The sequence below is a fragment of the Bradysia coprophila genome, unplaced genomic scaffold (genome assembly GCF_014529535.1).
Source record: "Bradysia coprophila strain Holo2 unplaced genomic scaffold, BU_Bcop_v1 contig_297, whole genome shotgun sequence".
In the NCBI taxonomy this organism is placed as follows: Eukaryota; Metazoa; Arthropoda; class Insecta; order Diptera; family Sciaridae; genus Bradysia; species Bradysia coprophila.
The window spans coordinates 7,404,172-7,420,086 of record NW_023503555.1 but is presented as its reverse complement, the minus strand read 5'-3'; the positions used below and the strand labels follow the sequence as shown (position 1 = coordinate 7,420,086).

General features: G+C 36.3%; 1 protein-coding gene across 1 annotated transcript in view; it reads right to left on the bottom strand.

Moving 5' to 3' along the window:
* The window catches only part of LOC119078978 (exostosin-1), a 79,761-nt gene that overhangs the window by 61,268 nt on the left and 2,578 nt on the right, over positions 1-15,915 (bottom strand). The window lies entirely within an intron of this gene.

Here is a 15,915-nt window from a genome sequence, read left to right as displayed (position 1 = left end):
ACCATATCTCTGTAACAGACGTGTATCGTAACGTATACCATGAATATAGACAATTTTTTTTTGCATTTTTTGTAATTAATTTTTATCTGTCACATACACAAGTCTATTGTGTCGACAAAATCTGAATGAAAGTTTTGTGCATTTATTGTTGTGTTCACATTGCTTTTACGTTCCGTATTTTTTTTTTGAATTCGCATGCGGGCTTTTGATTGATATTGTGTTTTTTACTGCAATTCTGGAAAACATATGCAATTACCTTCAATATAAAAACATTTTGCGCTGTGAATATGGCATGAACGTTTACTTCTGTATGAATATTGCAATAGACCCCGAGGGGAATCTCTATTGTGTTGTAACATCAAAGAGCCGGGGTACTTTTACATGAAATCTTCTTGCACAAGTCAATTAATATGCACACAGAACAGACAGTTTTTCTATCATCTTTTGATTAAATTATGCGGGACATTACAGTTAAAGTGAACGAATGGCGTAATGTCGAGATGAACGGTAGGAGTCATTTTGTTTGACTGACAAATGGCGGAAAATTAAACTGACAATGACTGAAAGTAATGACTTGTCCAACAGTGATTTCTGTACCCGAGGTCATCTCTTTCTGACAACAATTAATGCACGAAGACGTGAGATAACAGAAATATACGTGTGGCAGAGTTTTTGCACTTCAATGGGTATTGAAAGGTTATTTAGTGTAGCGGAAGCTATTTTATTGGAACGATGATAAAATATCTGATTATTTTTCTAACTCTACGAAACATTTAATCGTGATCTCGTGAATAATGTACAAGCATAATGGATACGTCGACGAAATTGGCATCATTCAGGCACGAAATAAAATATGTCAGCATAAAATTAGCGATTTATTAGCGAAAAAAATTATTAAATTGCAGAGCAAGTTGATTTAATTTCTACTAAATATTGACTGCTTATTAAAATCTAAAAAAAACGGCTAGTCATCTGCTATCTAAAAGAGTAGCTGTACTCCGGTCAATGTTCTTTTATATATAGCAGTGTGTATGTTAATCGTAGTGACTATTCGCAGGCGCCTGCCAATAGCCAAATTATTATTAAAGATACTATTGGTAGGCGCCTGCCAATAGCATTTTGCCTTTTTCACAGGTTACCATTAGCATTTTTTCTTTCACAAAGACTATTCGCCGGCGAAATGAAGTGTCAATAGCATCTACGTATGCTAATACAGGTGAAGTGAAAGGTTCGGCATCGAATTCTTAGTGATACTTCAAGCTAGGGTCTAATTTTGAGTAGGCATTCTCCACTTTTCCTTAAGAGGTCGTACAATAATAACTCGACATTGATCTCTTTTCGGTCAATACCTAGTATGTCCCTCCAAATACGCCCATAAAAATGAGGGAGTAGAACATACAATTGACAGAAAAAAGTGCATCCTTCTCGACTTATTACTTGTTTCAATCTGATGACAGCACTAAAAACCGGGACGTTTTTCGATAATTTAATATTTTCTCAAAAATGGTCACAGCTTCAAAAAAAGCAACGATAGATTCGAGCGTTTTAGGAGATGCGGGTACCATTTATAAAACGACATCAAGGTCTTGGCGCTGTGGAAAAGTCTACTGTCAGTTATGCATTGGTCTTTAAAAAACGTCTACGACGATGTGAAAACGCTTGTGGGCCGAATTTTACTAATGAATTTTTTAACCACTGGTTCCTGGGGTGGACTCTTATTAAAGCTCAACGGACACTTACTAAAGCTTATCGGAAAATTATCAAAGCTAATTGGAGGTCTATTAAAACTCTTTGGAGGTTAATTTAAGCCCTTTAGAGGTTGACTTAAGTTCTTTAGAGGTTTATAAAAGCTCTTCGGGGTTTATAAAAGCTCTTCGGAGGTTTGTAAAAGCTCGTCGGAGGTTTGTAAAAGCTCTTCGTAGGTTTGTAAAAGCTCTTCGTAGGTTTGTAAAAGCTCTTCAGAGGTTTGTAAAAGCTCTTCAGTGGTTTATAAAAGCTATTCGGAGGTTTGTAAAAGCTCTCCGTACGTTTGTATAAGCTCTTCGGGGGTTTGTAAAAGCTCTTCGGATGTTTATAAAGGCTCTTTAGAGGTTTAAACAGGCTCTTCTCTGATGTTTATAAAAGCTCTTCGAAGGTTTATAAAATCTCTTCTGAGGTTAATAAAGCTCATCGGAATTTTATTAAAGCTCTTCGGGCGGAGGTTCATTAAAGCTCATTGGAAATTTATTAAAGCTCGTCGGAAATATATTAAAGTTCATATCAGAGGTTTATTAAAGCTCATCGAAGGTTTATTACAAGATCAGCAAGTCACTATTAAAGCGAAGAGGGGTCTGATTAATATGACTCAGAGAAGATTTATTAGCTTACGAAAGATCTACCGGATAATTTAGTAACGCTAAGTCGCTCGGCAGAATCATATTTGAGCTGAGGTCTTCTAAATAAACGCAGAACTTTGTGAAATCTTTGTCGATTTTTATAAAATGTCCGAACATCAATTTGAATAAATATAATTTATCAAAATGACCTCAGCAAACAATCGATCTAGTACTACATATAATAGTATAGTTCATATGTACTTATATCAAAATATTTTCCGTGTTTTTGTCGCTAAAAAACCATAAAAAAGCTTTTATTATTGCATCAAGTAATAAATGTTTTAGTGCTCATTTGTGCCTTCGCGGACTGAAGGAACTATAACAAAATGCATGGAAAAGCACGACAGGTGAGATTTTTTATTTGTTTACATCGCTATCGAGGCATGAGAAACCACCCAAACTTAACATATGTCGGTGCATTGTATTCAATAAAGAACAGATTTAATTATTTTGTGATTCGCTTACCAGATCGAAAAGATTCCGTTATTTATGGTGAAAACCAACTACATTCCATTCACTCGATTTCTTAGGGTTGATTCACAAAGTACACACGCTTCATAGGGGAAGATTGACCCGGAAAAATTGTGTGCTTCGTATATTTTCATAAATTTGATTTATACATTTTTGTGCACGATAGGGTAGGGGTGTCTGAAATTCGTCAGTTTTCGCGCGCACACTTTGTGAATGGTCCCTTCGATGTATGCGCTATGTATCTTTACCAATAAAGAACATTTTTTCGAATATCCAATATACCTGATTTCAGTTTGCTTGATAACATGCCAATCGGACAGGGTTTATTTTTGGAAAAATGATTCGCTAAATTTACAAAACAAAATCCAAAATTTGCTAAAACTCGGTTAAATAAAATTGTGGAAAATTTTGGAAAATTTAAGCAGCAAATCAATTTTGCAAAAATAGTCCCTGTCCGATTGGCTTCCAATAAAAAGGAGAAAGGTTTATCCGAAATCGAATAAAATGAGCATGCATACAACCCTCGCAACCGGTACATCAAATTGTATATTTGTTTAGCAGCGCATTCCAGCAACTAATGTACAAGAATGAATAGTGTAGCATGTTAGTTTACATGAACCATCAACCCGTAGATAAGCGCACTAATACATCCGGCGTTGCTATGTGCCATTTGCTTCTGGCAATTCACCAATAAAGTTATTGAGATGAACGAACGCTGGTAAACAACAACTTGGTGAAGAACTGGGTTATACTTGCACAGAATACCGAGAAGGGTTCATTTCACGTTACACACATATAGAATATAATATTTGCGTTCCAGGTCTCTCTGTCGATAATTTTCGTCAAACAAAACATTGTAGATTGTTGAAACAACGAATTTTCGGTAAATTAAATTCTGTTTGGTTTAAATTTTTGATCGAGCTGAAACAAGTGGAGTGTTTTCTCGTATACATGTAGCGACCAATCTAATGTAATACAGCAGAAAATGGTACTGATGAAAGAAGATGGAAAAGATATCGTTTTCATTTTCATCTAAGTCACGAGTGTAGCAAATTTTATCATTGACAATCTTCAATTTTTCGTTCACTCGTTCGTTGTATAAGAAAAGTTTAGCTGATGTTACAATTAACAACTCCCATCTCATAACATAAATGGTGTATATTTCAAAGCAAATTCTCTCTGTGTACTAAGTACCACCCTTTCCATTATACTTATCTATAGACATACACCACTCGCATACTATATGATGATGATGATGATGTAGCTTAGCGGTTATATATAATACTCGTACTGAACAGCATAGATACGGTATGAGGAAAAGCTTTAAAATGTTGTAAGATTGATGATTGAATTTCTGTTACAATTCGTTTCGTTTTGTTGTCGCTTAAATGAAACTAATTGCGGACAAAGGTATATATAGATAGATACAGATATGGAATGTTTGAAAATATCAATATAGATAAGACACAGACACACACATTCGCAGCGACGAACGCAATGGCACAATTTTATTAATTTTCCCTTTCTCGTAATCGGCGGGTTGCGAAAACAGATGGAAAACCAATTACCTTCCAACAAATTGCTCATTCATCTTGGTTAATGTGCACAGCATGTCTCATTCAAGTTCATTAAAGACAACATTTTTATCGAAAAATGAATATCCCGACACAGAGTTCCGTTTATGAATTCTATTTAAAATTAAAGAAAAAAAAAGGAAAAATCACAAAAGTGAATACTGTGTATAGTCGCGGCGAAAATATGGAAATATGGGAAGGAAAGAAGTCTGACCTGATTTTCCGAACGCGAACGAGGAAGCGTTAAAAAATGTGTTAATCTAGAAAGTTAAATACATTTTAATTAATTAGAATTTATAAGAATGGGAACAGGGCACAAAAAAGAAACGATGGGAATTTTTTTTTAACTCGAACCTAATTAGATTTGGGGTAATGGCACCGGCAGTTTTATATAGAGAGGGAAGAGACAATGGCCATCATTATACACATACATAGCGTAAAAAGGCGACATAGAATTTTATTTGAACGGATTTTTTTAGACTTGTACGAAGTACTAGGATTTATTACGACTGTTATGCCGTTTGTACCACGTGGATTTCGAAGCACAGCATTTGCCTATGATTTATTTATGACGAATCCATAGAAATAGGTATTTATTTACTGAGGAAAAAAGATAGGAAATTCCCAAAAAAGATCAATGTTTTGCTAGAGCGGAGTGAAGGCCACGATTCGTTCCAGTTAAAATTTCCCATTTTCTTCCAGACTTGAACACAATGTTTTTCGTATGCTAGTGGTTTGATTAACCGTTCTATACGAAACAAAATGTTTAATTTTTTTACACAATTTTTCTAAACAAAAACAAAGGTGACAGTTCGGGGAAGAAAAGTTCTATTTTCTACCCTCTTGTTTTGATATAGGAGAAAATATAAATTTTTCATTTTCTCTTAGACTTTTAAATGAAAAAAACAATGTTAATCACCCCGCACAAATGAAAAGAAAAATATCGGTATGTGTGTCAGTGCCTATTTTTGGGAATTTTAATTATAAAAATTCTGAAGAAATTCCGAAAAAAAACTTCAGAATTTTTCAAAATAGATTAAGGATGTTGTTGATGTATTGTCCTAATGTCTCTCTGTTCGTAAAAAGCATAACTCGAGAAAATTTCGACCGATTAAAAAAAGTCCCCTGAAAGGTTATGATTGTCGGTTTAAGTTCGAAGATGGGTATATTAAACTAGGACCACCTAATTGTTTTAAGGTCTTTCAAGTATATCTACGGCAAAATAACCCTTACAAATGTAGATGAAACAACAAATAAAAATGATTGGAGTTGCCAGCATTTTTTAAAATTAAAATTTAACTCACTATCAACTGAGTTAGGGCTTTAGAATTGAAAAGATTGAGGAAAAAACAGTATTTTAAAAATAGATTCAATCGGGTGTCAGTGGTAAGCTGTACGACAAGCATAAGTTACAATGAAACGAGTGCCTTCTATGTACAAAGGCCTTAAGGTAGTAGGAATACGGGCGTATTCCAAAAATGTCTTGACCAAAAAGCCATCTGGCAGCTTTTGACTTAACTACATCAGATTTTGACACGTCTGGCAACCGATTTTTTTTAGGTTGAGTTTCGATTCCCCACACTGGCAACTCCATAATTCAATGTGAATCCTCGGACAACGCACTGAGCTATTGCGTTGTTTAAGCTGAATACTTTCTGCAATCATTTCCCGTTCGGGCTATTCCGGCTACGCAGACAGTAAGGGTTATGAACGCATTAGACTTATGGATACACAGGCATTACGTGCGCAATTGGTAAACTGGTTCGTACGGGGCTAATATCGTCTGCTACGTTCTCTCCTCGGTTGTCTGTGTGTTACGCTACGACAACGGGGAAAAAAACCCCACAGCTTTCTTGGCGAAATTAATTGAGTTTTTTTCTTGTTCTGTTGTGCTAAAAGAATGGTGCGCTCAAAGGCTCGTAATCGGTGGAATTAGAGTGAAGTAATACTTTAAAAGGAATTACAATGGCAGAAAATGTGTTTTTGGTATTGAACACCAGTGTGGAAGTAAAAAAAAATGAGATTTTCCGAGAAAATTTCACATTCAATAAATCACCTTTCTTTTCTCACTGATTTGAATATACTTAAAAGGAAATAATAAACAAAGAAATCGCTACATAAATATCATTAAATTTGTCGATTTACTAAAGTGGTAGGGTTATACGTTTGGTATCGTCTGACATCTTTTTTTCTTCTTTTATTTGATTTATTTCTCTCGGAACGTCGAAACAATATTTTAACAATCCTATTCCAACGACAATATCTCGGAAAAAAGAAATTTGTCATATATCTATAGTGGGGTTGTCCATTGTCCCCTGTAAAAGGTCTATTTTTAGAGAGCGTATCCGTGTGTACTTTGTATATAGGTTGAATTTGGTGTTGAATATTTTAAGATCCAACATGGAACACAAACATAAACGACAAAAAAAAACATTTCAAAATTTGTTTTTGTTTGCTTTCGACGACATAATTTTCTTTTCAACATACAGAGGCAAGTACGGTAATGACACAATTTTCTTAATGCTTTAACACGTTAGCAATGCTGCAGTTTATACAAGAAGTAAATATGAGCAGAATAAATCATTGTCATGGCATAGGGAAATGCTATGTCATTATTTTGCCATGCTATTCCAGTTAACAAAAAAAAAACAAATGATGAAGACTTTCAACGACCTGTGTAATACGGATGGTTGCATGTTTCACCTTAAATGTCGAGGTCTTGATACCACTCATTGTTCTTAAGATTTTCAGAGATAGCCCAATCAGAATTGTGTCCTTTTCCGAATGGCTAGTCATCTGTAATCAACAACGAAGACAAAAAGAAGACATTACCGCTGGGTCGTAATCTTTTATGTAGAAAAGCTTACATTAAGTATATTGAAGAAGTAAAAGATTTGGTAAACAAAAGAAGTAGCAGATTTAAACATTATGTGGCGATCCGCTGGCCGTTTGTAAAATTGTAATTCGACCATTCTGGTTTGACGACATTCATAAATGTCCTCACTCAGAACCGGCGGATGATTATCGAAAGCTGTCTAAATCAGAAAGGGCTATTTGGCCGTCCAGAAAGTAATATTTCCTTTGAAATTTCTCAGGGCCCGACCTGCTTTTTTACATTCAGCTCGGACCGGCAAAATAATGTTACTGTTGATTTAGAGATCGTCCGATCAGCCGTCAGGTAACCAGTCCGGCCCTGCATTTATCTAATGTACACCAAACGTGTTTCATATTCGAATGCTGACAGACTGACAAAATTTACTCGCGGATATCGTTCGTGTACGTCGCATACACATTTTAATGTGATTGTCACTGTTACACCAGTACTTTGCTCTTTAGAACTAGAATAATTAAACGTTTTGCAAACTACAAAGCAGACTTTAGTCGAGAATTCTATAATGTTAACATACAGTCGACGTCAGTGAAATTCAGACATGAATCTGCATGAGCTCCTTGAGAACGAGGACCGCTCACACAAACCAAAGCGTTCTCTGGGTAAAAAACCGTAAACAGACGTATGAACCGTTTTGTTTGTATGAGTGGACCAGCTGAAATTAATGTGTAAATGTCACTGACTTTTACTGTAAAAAAACCAGAGAAGTTGGGAAGTTTCCTTTTTTTGTTATTCCTTTGATCTTCGCGTTAATCACAAAGCACCGAATACAGATTCTCGAAAGGGGATTGGCATTCCGAGAATTTATTATTTTTTCATTCACTTAAAAGGAAAGTCCGGCAATCTAAATTATTTGTAAAAATCCAATGAATTTACTAAACAACAACAAAAGAAACTCGAGCGAAAAAAAAATCATTCCCTTGTCGTAATGTACTTCCATCATAGACAAACGAACGCTCATACCATATTTCTCTCCGAATATAAACGATAAAACGGAACCATTTACGGAACAACGGATTGTTCCCAAAAACCCCATACCGTAATTGATCACGGTCACAAATTATTATATTTTTCATTCCGAAGAGGGTAATAATAAAGTTCCAAGTTGTTCGTAAAACTTTATCGTTTTGTGTAAAATGGATTTTTGGTATTCCTGATATTGCGAGACGATTTTCCATTCGAATTGAAATGACAAAACACTTAAACGAGACGAATAAAATTCCGTATTGATGATTGTTAAGTGAACTAAACAGCACGAAAACGACCTGCCAAACGGAGCGTACACACACCAATTTTGCATAAATTTTATCGAACAGTGGCTTTTACATTGGATAAAGGCTGTGTGTATTTTGCAGGTCGTTACAAAAACACAAAAAGCTTCGCTGTCTACTACCGTTAGCGGCTCTTGGTGTGTTGATTGCAACAGAACAGCTAACAATATTGCAGAAACTATCACATATGGTTTCAGCACTTCACAGGCTATATACGCAACGAAAATTCCATCCAAACAATTACTCCTGGTGTTTGTTCATTGAAAATGACACGCGAACGTGTCGACATACACCAGTCATATCCAATTGAAACTATACTACCCATGTTGTTGGGGATATAAAATCAACAAAAAATATTCATTATTCAGTGACAGTACCTTGACGAAGATAAAATGACATAGCGTCTGCACGCAGTTCAAATTAAAATTTAGAGTTGTACGATTACGTAAACAAGGCTCAGTCGATACGACGTATATCAATTTGAATATTGTACCTTACGAGATTGGTCAAGTAAGTGAGTGATGATGGCATGAGTTGGTGTGCTTATGTGCTTAACAAATGTTTATGTCTCCCTTATTTGGTAAACTTCGTAGGATATTTTATCACAAACTTCGATAATATGTCCGAAACGATTTAATGCACTAGGGATGTCAAGGTGACGGAGATACAAATAGTACTTTACATTCTACATGCATCGAAAACCGAATTTTTTATGTTTAAAGCGCACTACTTTCGTACCTCGGTTACGTCTCGGATGAACAAAATTCACTTCATCTTTTTATCCCCAGTCATTTAACAGACTATTTCCTGATGATCACAGAACTTGAGTTCGGCTGGTTCTCAAAAAATCTCATTCACCCTTCAGCACAAGCTAGAAACCGAGAAGAATAAATCATTTGGGATTAAATGTACTAAATTGAAGTCCGTTACCCAGGAGCCAGTCACTTCTATTAAATCTCGTATAAATTGGTCCATTTAGTCCAAGAAGTGCGGCACTTCTACGTTCCTAGCTTATGCTGAACAGAGAATGAAAAAACCTCGCTAAGAACTGCACTTTCTATAACGAGTGTGACACTCGGAGTGTCGCAAATGTGCGATGAATTTGCGATATTTTCGCTCTACAAATATGTCACACTAGGGACTAGGGATGTAAAGGCCACATCAATAATCATCCAATCAATAGTTTAAATCGATCTACTGAAACAAGCTGCCATGCATCGTATAATCTGAACATACCGACCGTCTCTCTGATAAAACGATTTTGCTTGGAGCAGTGAATTGATAAAGAATATATTCAGAGGTGAAGCATAGGTGACACCTTCTTTGTTGAATCAAGTAGATATGAATGGTAAAGACATATAACGACAATGAATGGTGTAAATATATGGACATAATTATTGATTGGCACCATTATGTCGATTAATTTGCAATCGAAATTATTCGTAACACGTTTAACCCATCGCTACCAGCATTCAAATGAAATGAATTGTTGTCGGAATAGAATAGAATGAAATTTTTTTGTGAAAAAAAGCAATCTCTTCGTATGTCAAACACAACAACGCACATTTTCCCGGGATGGTAAACAAATCTACATCGAATGGAGAGAGGGAGAAGGAGAAAAAAACTTCAATTCAATTGAACCGAATCGTTAAAACCGTAAAAGCAATAAGCAAATAATTCAAAGCGGGTTTTATTCCATGCGATTTGTAAAAATTCTGGCGCCTGTAGTGTAGTGTATAAGCTGACGATATTGGGTTAATTGGTCGGATCAATTTCAACTCAACAAATTAAAAAAAGAAGGGAAAGTAAATCATTCGAAATGATTGCTGCTAAATTGAAAATCATTTCTTCCTAATTAATTCCCTAATCCACCCCCTCACCTAGATGCTTCCAGCCCATCTTGCTTACGTTCCACAAAGGAAAATATTAAACATTGTTCATACCAGACGTAAAAGTAATTATCCGCTGGCTATTTAATGACTTACCGATTTCTTCAGTTATACATAAGCGCATTTATGCCGTTACGGATAGAGCATGAAGTGTATTAAGAATTGTGTGAATTATTTATGTGCTACATGTTTGGCCAGTCTTTTGGCATTTAATTTCACCTTGGACTTTCTGTATTCAACTTATACACGGGGAAAGCATTGTACTATTGTAACATCGCGATGACATTATGAGTAACGATACTGCAAACCTATTACAGCCTACAGAATAGATAGGTCATTTGACCCGATTTGTTATTGATAGCCTATTGTAGGAGTTAAATTATTTAACTTAAATATCACATGGTAGACCTCAGACGCCAGTGAAATTAAGTGAGACATTTGCTTGACTTGATTTTCAGCTGGTCTACAAGCAAAGCCGCTTGTGTGTCATTAACGGTTTTACCACAACCACTACCATGCGTGTAACTATTCATCTTGGTCGAAAAGGTGTAAGAAATTCTGTTTGTATGAGTGGGTCAGCTGAAGAACATCTGAAGCAAATTGCTCACTAAATTTCACTGACGTCTACTGTTTGAGAATTTGAAAAATTAAATCCCAAAAAATGTTAAACGTTTTCCAAGTTCTTCACAATGCCTAATACAGTGAACGACATCTCAAATGTCTCACTGTCAAATTTTTCTGAGAATTTGATTGTGTCATTGGAAATTCACAATGACATTCTCTGAAAAAAATAACAGTGAGACATTTGAGATGTCGTTCACTGTAGTTCCTAAAAAATTATTAGACTTGGGACATTCACTAAAGTAAGACATGGAATTTCATCACAGCTGCAGTAAAATCAGCGAGGCTCCGATGGGCGGGGCATGTGGCTAGGATGAATGATGACCGAACTGCCAAGAAAGCCATCGACAGGAAATTTGAAGGACGTAGACCGAGAGGGCCACCACGGAAGAGATGGATAGACTGTGTGGTCGAAGATACTAGATCATTGGGGGTCGCGGATTGGAGAAGTCTGGCTGAGGACAGGAACGAGTGGAGGAAGTTAGTCAGCCAAAACCCGCTTGAGTTGACAAAGGCTGCTAAGTAAGTAAGTAAGACATGAAAATATTTATTTATTTATATTGATGCGACAAAAAAGACTGCTCACAATAGTGGCGCAGCCAGTAAAAAATCGATCTTTTCATATAAAAAAAAAAATTTACAATAAATAAAAATCATCAATTTTCTTCTTCCCTAATGTTCCCAAAATGCAAGCGGCATTTCCACGTTGTATCGCGATTGATAATCTTTGTAAAAGATAATCTTTCGATTTAGCTTCACCAGTTGCTTTTTTCATTAAAGAACCCAATTTGTCTATGAATTTCTTTGTTTCTGGGCCCATACAACCTAGCGTCTCGAAAGCGAGTGGTGTTAGTAAATAATTTTGTTTTAGAGAAATATAATGGTTATGCTTATGTCTCTCAGCTTTGTCTGCTATTGTGCGAGCTTTCTTTGAAGAATCATTAATATAAGAAGCAGCCATAGTATCCCTCACAGTCACATCCCACAAGAGTGATTTACCATGACTCCACGGTATCAACGTCATGCCGTCTGGTCTTTTACCATCATCTCTTGACACACCTGGGGGCTGTATAATATTTGGGACACCTGCACTAGAGAAAGCATGAGCGAAGATGTTATTCATAGTATCATGTCTAGCAAATTTTCCTTCTGCGCATTTAGCGCAAGATAGACCATGTAAACCATCTCTTTCTACCATTTTACCGCAAATACATTTGTGTTCCTCACATAATTTTGAACCTACTCTAAGTCCAACAGCAATTCTGGCAGAGTTGTTATCCAATAACAATCCCAATTGACTCGATGGGATCACTTGCAGCCACTTTGAAGATTCTTTAGTTGATGACGCAAGTAATCGTGCACGAGTCCTAAGATCACCATTTTCAAACAACTCATCGAATTGATGTTTGATCTTCGGAAGATCCCAATTCCTTTGTTCTTTTTTAAGCGTATCGGTTTCTGGAACAAAATTGCGTGGAATTTCATCGATTAATTGTAAAATCTGATCATTAATTATTTTTAAGTTAAACTTTTGGAGTATGACATCACACAATTCTGACGATGAATAAACAGATGATAAATAGGCCGGTATTGCCAAATCCTCAACTCTCCTAATACCTATACCACCATAAGACAAAGGAAGAGATGCCTGATCCCACGACAAACCTTCTAATCTCACATTCGTAATAGCCTCCAATGTCGACCGAAACATCTCATCAACAGATCTAAGATGATCGGGTAACAAGTAGGCTCTAGAAGTACGCATCAAGTAATTAAATCTACAACCACTCAACGACTTCCTGAAAACACACAAAGCAGGATGGACATCCATCAGTTTAAGTCGGTCACACATCAACTTAACTGATTCGGTCTTAGAAGAAAACATCCTCTTTAAACCTGTCTCAAAGATTGGCGTACCTAACAACTCTAAAGAAGATTCATCAACCTTCTTAATACCTGGTAACAAAGCTGATATTTCAGCGTACATATGCGCTTCTTCATCAGGGGTCGCATTTATAAAGAAAACCTCACACTTCTTCGTATTCAGGCGTAGTCCTGAAACGTCATAAAACGATAATACTTTCTGAATATCAACTAAAACAGTTGATAATTCATCACCTATAGTACCATCGTCCAAATACCAGCCATTAAATCGCGACAAAAGGGAATGCGTCATTCGCATTATACCTATACAGAAACCTGTAGGACCTAATGGGTCTCCCTGCTGATAGCCTCTTTGAGACAACAAAGGATTATCGGCGAAATACAGATTTGAAACAAGTCGATATGCTTGCTGTAGCAAGGGAAACAACTCTGGGCAAACATCTTTTACCTCTCCTAACATAAACTTCCTAAAAAGCATATTAAATGCATTCTCAAAGTCAAACTTAACAAGAGCCATCGGCTTATCATGCCTAGTCTTACAAAATTCACGCACAGCGTGAACTAAAGCTTCAGCTCCCCCTTTAATTCCGAATCCAAACTGAAAAGGTTTCAGTTTCCTCACCAACTGTTCCCTAATCTTATAATTTGAAATCTTCCCTGCAACACGTCTCCAAACTAAACCTACAGCAATTGGTCTTACATCGTTCTCTCCTTTATTAAGAGCAGTTAACGATGCACCAAAGAAAACCTTCAAAACATCCTTTTGCACTAGACCTGATCTAATAATATCTATCAAAGAAGACACAGCTTTAAGCAATTCATTAGCTGAATCACCACAAGTGAAAGATGTCAAATCTTTCAAGTGTCTCGGTCTTAAACCCCCTATCCCTCCTGACGAACTTAAAGGGAAGCTCCTAATAGCCTTAACTACATCTCCTACCTCAGTCGGTGATATCTCGAAGTCTAATTTCACCTCTTCGAAAGTACCCCCTTCATCTACTGGGTGTTTAGTCTGAAGCTTAGCAGCAGTCTCAACAGTCTGCGGAGCCAATGACTCATTTGAGCACAAAACTCTCAAAGCACCCTTAACATCTCCCTCACTCACTTTTCTAGTCGCCGTCTTAATGACAGAACTCTCCTTATCCACAGCCTTAAAGCTAAAAGGCACTCCCTTAGTTTCTAAAACCTTAGACAGAGCCTGGTTAACATCAGTACACTCTACAAAAGCAACTAAATTCTTCCTGATAACATTTATGCCATCACTTCCTTTAGACTTACTACTAAGAACGATATATGGAAAAGCCATAAGCTTCATCCAAGAATCAAGGTCGTTCTTTCTAACTAGATCCCTAATAACCCGTGTGAGCTCCTGACAAACTACAGTCCTAACCGATTTCTGTATAACACGAGTCAACGGCACTGACAACCTACACTGATTGAGCAACAAACCAAACTCACCTAAAACATCTGAAACATTAACCTCAACAGAAGGATGAAGCACTTCATCTTCATCTTTCGAAGATACGTTGCTATCAACACTAGCACGCTCATGTATCCTCATATGGATTTTTAATCCACGACTATTTTTCGCTAAAAAACCACATATCTCACATGAAACCCTATCATCTATACTACTTCCAAATAAAAGGCCCGAAGGAAGTGTAACGTTCTCGTTTCTACATTTCCTTTTAGGGCCTCGTCTAACTAAACCTTCCTCATTACTCGCTACTAAGTTCGCCAATCCCTGACACTTTAAATTTGAACAATACCAATCACCTTTCTCACTGATTATTCTGTCATACTCCTCATCTGAAATAAAATTGCATATTTGATGAAATAAAATTTTACATCCCTTGCAAAGAATCCATTTTTCCATTTCCATGTTGCGGTCATTCATATCCACCAAACATAAGCAATATTTGTCCGTGTTTTCAGACATACCACCAGAAGCTTGTCCCATAACGTCCTATGACAAGCGAAAGTAAGTCTATGTGAACGATCAGCACGAAATATTCAATTGAAATCGTTTGTTTGCAATTTGATCAACTTATGGATGGCGATATATTATATTTTCAGCTCAAAATTCGTTCAAATATTAAAATTTTCTTAAAATTTTCGTGGAGCAAAATGTTTGCACGTCGTTTCTCTTGCAACGCCAAGTAAGACATGGTTTACCACCTTCGAGTATTTGGAACGTCATCTTTCAATGAGAAATAATTTCTCGACTTTGTTTTGAAAAACAGATGGCAAATAAATAACCGTTCTTGTCGGTACCTGAGCTGTTCCGACAAATCTAATATTGAATTTCACCTTTTACAAACGGCTATCCATCTATCTGTTATCGACAACAATAATTTTGAATTTGAATTTATTTACCAACAGAGAAACTCTTAAGGTTGCAATAAGCGATGATCTTTAGCTAGAGTTTTCTGTTAACGTAAAGTCTAGGTTAAATCGAAGTAAAACGTTTCACTAGAGAAACACTGTCAGCGATGAATTTTTGCTATTTCATTGAGTGAAGATAGAAATACAGATATCAAAATTTATTTGAAAACGTTCACGATAGCCCAATGATAGAGCGGCGGTCCAGCAAGTTGAAGGTTATAAGTTCGTGCCCCACTCTTAACAAAATTTGTATTTTAAAGCTGTGCGATTCTGTATACATTTCTAAAATTCAATTAAATAAAAGATTTTCTATGTGAGTTAGTTTATTTGTCCATCTAAAGGACCTAGAGACATGCAACTTAGATTGCTGAGAAAAGCTTAGTGAGAATGCGGAAAAATTGTTTTATACAACCGAGTGATAATAGCTATTTTCATAATAAAGTAGTAAATGGGATTGTTTTGCGCACTAGATGTGAGATTGCCAATACGAGCGAAGCGAGTTCAAAAATACATCGTGTGCGCAAAACCCCCATTTACTACCGTGTTAGGAACAAG